Here is a 4,019-nt window from a genome sequence, read left to right on the forward strand (position 1 = left end):
CTCAGCAGGCTCTGTGCATCTAAGAACGCCCCGATGGTAATTCAAATGCATCCTGTTTAAGAACCTAATCTTTGCTTGTAGGTGTCCTGGCAAACTGCTCTCAATAACACCCCTATTGAGAAGAGAATTGCCAGCAGTGTTGGAAACCGGGCTCTCCAGGAGTCTCAGACGCTAGGAAGTGAGTGACTGTTTCCTATCCCCTGCATCAGAAAGAAATTGTTCAAGTGGTGGGTCACGGGCATGTAGGTATCTGGGGTTTTGTGCTGTAATATTTTTTTCCCTTAAGAGGCAAGCACAGTGGTTTTATTTAATGAAGCATTATCTAAAAACTAAAACGTGTAGCCTTTGAAAGAGAAAATCTTGACGTTCAGTAGACAGCATCACCCATAAGTAGGTGACCTCTAGGAAGCTTCGTTTTCGTGTAGGTCTGAGCAAAGGAGGAGGGAGATGGTGTGGCACTTCTGTTACTCTATGTGTTTAAATTAAGGTACATTTACATAATATAATATCCATCCTTTTAAAGTGAGCGATCCAGTGGTTTTTAGTATAGTCACTGTGTTATGCAACTGTCATCAGTATTGAATTCCAGAGGCGTCAGTCACTCCAAAAGGAACCCTGGGCTCATTAGCAGTCATTCTCCATTATCCCCTCTTTCCAGCTCCTGACAGCCACTCATCTACCTTCTGTCTCTGCAGATTTGCTTATTCTGGATATTTCATATAAATAGAATCCAACCATACATATCTGTGACCTTTCCTGTCTGGTTTCTTTCACTTACCACAATGATTTCAAGGTTCATTGGTGTTGCAAGCATGTCTGTGCTTCTTGTTTATGGCTGAGGAATAGTCCATTAGTGCGTGGATACACTACATTTTGTTTATCCATTTAGCTGTGGACAGACATTTGGTTTGTTTCCACTTTTTGGCTACTATGAATAATGTTGCAATGAACATTGTCCTACAGGTATCTGTGGGCAGGAGCAGGCTGCTCTGGGAAGAGCATGACTTTGAGTGAGGCTGCTCTGTGCCCCTACCTCACCCTCGGGCAGACCCCGAAGGAGCTGACAGCCAGAGGCCATCTGCTGACCATACTCCCTGAGTCTGGACAGCAAGTCCTTCCCTGAAGGGCGATGTGGGCAGCACAGCCCTGGGACCCCCTTAGGGGTCCCATTCCTGTCGCCCACAGCAGTAGCTGGCTTGGGTACAGTCACTGGTGGCCTTCCTTTCCTTGTCTCCCTTCCTCACTCCCCTCCAGGTACTTCCTTCACCTCTCAAATAAACTGCATTTGAACCCAGATCCTATCTCAGGGTCTGCTTCTGGGGCATCTGAAATAGGGACATACCAACTTGACTTCAGAGTGATGTTCTGAGGGGAAGGCCTGGTGGTTTCCGGTTCTGTAAATTTACTTTTCTTGAGTTATGTATATTTAGGGCGATTTGAGTCCTGGTTTGCTCAACACTGTTCTTGTTTAATGTGTTGCCTTGACTGATACTCCATTCCATCCATGCCTGTTTTTCTCCTCAAAGTATCCTGGTTTGGGTGAGACATTTTTACGAGTGATGCCCGATGGGATACAAGGACAGGGAGGGCGGTTCGCTTTGATCTTGAATGCCATCGGCTCATTGTCTGGTTGGGTGAATCATCAGGTTGTAGAGCTGGAAGCAGCCTTGGGGCCTGGCTAATCCAGTGACTCTCAACCTTCTTTTTTCGGTCACGATGCACTCGGTTGAGCATTCACAGGCATAACACGCCCATGGAGTTCCCACCGTGCCAGCTGTAACTCCCCTCCTTTTTCTGCCTCCCGGGAACGCATAGTGGAAGCTGGCAAGAATTCGGTTATTATAAGGATAATGGATTATTAAAAAAAAGAAAAAATGAATCATCCTCGAGCTTTGGTACTTTAACCATTAGCATCCCATCGCTCATGATCCACTTCATGACTGATTGAATCTGAGAACTGCTGATCTTGTTCCAAACCCCTGGATGATATAAAGAAAAGAAAAGTCATTAGGCTTCTTCATTTTTCTCACCTGGAAACAGAGATGATAAAATCTCCTTCCCTGTCTGGTTCAGTGACGGTGGAAGGCACATGAGATAATGAATGTGAAGGCTTTGGGAAGTGTAAAACCTTCGTATGAATGGGAGCCGTGCTTGGGGCTTATCCAGATACAGCAAGTGGCAGCCCTGTCTGCTGAGAGTTTTCAAGAGCCACACTAGGACTTACAAAATCCGCCTGAAGGTGAATTTGCAGACATCTATACTGTTCACAAAAATTAGGGGATATTTCAAAATGAATATGGAGCTATAAAAAAAAGAAGCATTTGATTTTTTTAAATTAAACAAGAGCATCAGAAAAGCAAATGACAAGTCAAAGAAAGTTGTTTGATTATGCAAATGAGATGCAAAACCAACTTTTATTTCCTTGGTGAAAATGTACTATACAAAAGGATGAAAGTGCCCTGGCTAGTTGGCTCAGCGGTAGAGCGTTGGCCCAGAATGTGGAAGTCCTGGGTTCGATTCCCAGCCAGGGCACATAGGAGAAGAGCTCATCTGCTTCTCCACCCTTCCCCCTCTCCTTTCTCTCTATCTCTCTTCCCCTCCCGCAGCCAAGGCTCCATTGCAGCAAAGTTGGCCCAGGTGCTGAGAATGGCTCCATGGCCTCCATCTCAGACACTAGAATGGCTCCAATTACAATGGAGCAACGCCCCAGATAGACAGAGCATCACCCCCTGGTGGCATGCCGACTGGATCCTGGTAGGGCGCATGTGGGATTCTGTCTCTCTGCCTCCCTGCTTCTCACTTCAGAAAAATACAAAAAAAAAAAAAAAAAAGTAAAAGAAAAAGGATGTAAGTACTGGAGTATCTGCCTGTTCCCTGATCCCCTAAGTTCCCCTAAGTTTTGTGAGCAATGTAGTTGGCACAGGGAATCTTTGCTCAGGATATTTCTGAGCCAAAAATTTACCAGTGGTCCTGGTCATTATGTGAGTTCTTTCTCCATCTTGGCTAACATGTAACAGTCAGCACCTGGTGGTTGCAAGAGACAAAAATGCACATGAATCTCCTTGAAGGGATTGATTGGCATGCATAACAAAACTATGGGGATGTCCTGTTTGGAGCTGGCCACAGGGATGACCGGAACTTGAGATTTGAACATCACAGGGATTCTCTGCGCCTCTCATGATATCATGCCTGCTGTCTGGATATTGGCTTCATTTTTTCAGAACAACTTTTTCTCTAGGTGGGGCATGGGTATTGGACAGTGGGCTCTTACCTTTATAGCCTTGTGACCAGAGAGAAAAAATACTTTCTTTTCTTGCCCTGCCCTGCCCCACCAGATCAGTTAGAAGAACTGTAGGAAAACTTGGATTGACTCACCCTTGGACCAACCACTGTAGTCTAGCGAATAATTTATAGACTAAGCCAGTTAAGCCAGATGCCCACACCTCAGATCAATTACCCAAGGGCTTCTCATGAGCACGGTTGCTTCAGGGATTGTTGCAACCTGCCAGCTACCTGGTCTTTCACTCAGGGAAAATAAAATCTTATACATGGTCAAGACTTTATTCCTCATTACATTTCCTGGGCTATAAATAGTAAAACCTGTCCCTTTCCTTCCAAATGCAAATATTTTGAATATTTTAATGATTCTTTCCCAAAGCCTATTTTCAAAATCACTCTTCAAAAGGTCTGTGCCAATGTGAACTCCCACAAACAGATGGTGGTGGGCATTCTGGGACTGTAAACTGTCATTGGTCCTGTATGAGTGATTCTCTCGATCAAGGGCAATTTTGCCTTCCCCGGGGATACTGGCCATGTCTGGAGACATTTTTAATTGTCACAACTGGGACACTGCCTACTGGCTTCTAGTGGATAGGACAGGATGGTCCTAGACATCTTACAATGCAGATGGCAGCTCCCACAACAAAGAATTATGTGGCCCCAAATCTCAATAATGCTGAGATTGGAAATCCCTGATCTATACAAACAGATACAATCTTTATTTTTTAATATAAAGTAGT

At 44.7% G+C, this 4,019-nt stretch overlaps 1 non-coding gene across 1 annotated transcript; it reads left to right on the forward strand.

Moving 5' to 3' along the window:
- Positions 1–2,456: 2,456 nt before the first annotated feature.
- TRNAS-AGA (transfer RNA serine (anticodon AGA)) lies at positions 2,457–2,532 on the forward strand. The gene has a single exon. It is a non-coding gene; the product is annotated as a tRNA-Ser (tRNA).
- The last annotated feature ends 1,487 nt before the right edge of the window (positions 2,533–4,019 follow it).

Source organism: Saccopteryx bilineata, chromosome 2 (assembly GCF_036850765.1).
Source record: "Saccopteryx bilineata isolate mSacBil1 chromosome 2, mSacBil1_pri_phased_curated, whole genome shotgun sequence".
Classification (NCBI taxonomy): domain Eukaryota; kingdom Metazoa; phylum Chordata; class Mammalia; order Chiroptera; family Emballonuridae; genus Saccopteryx; species Saccopteryx bilineata.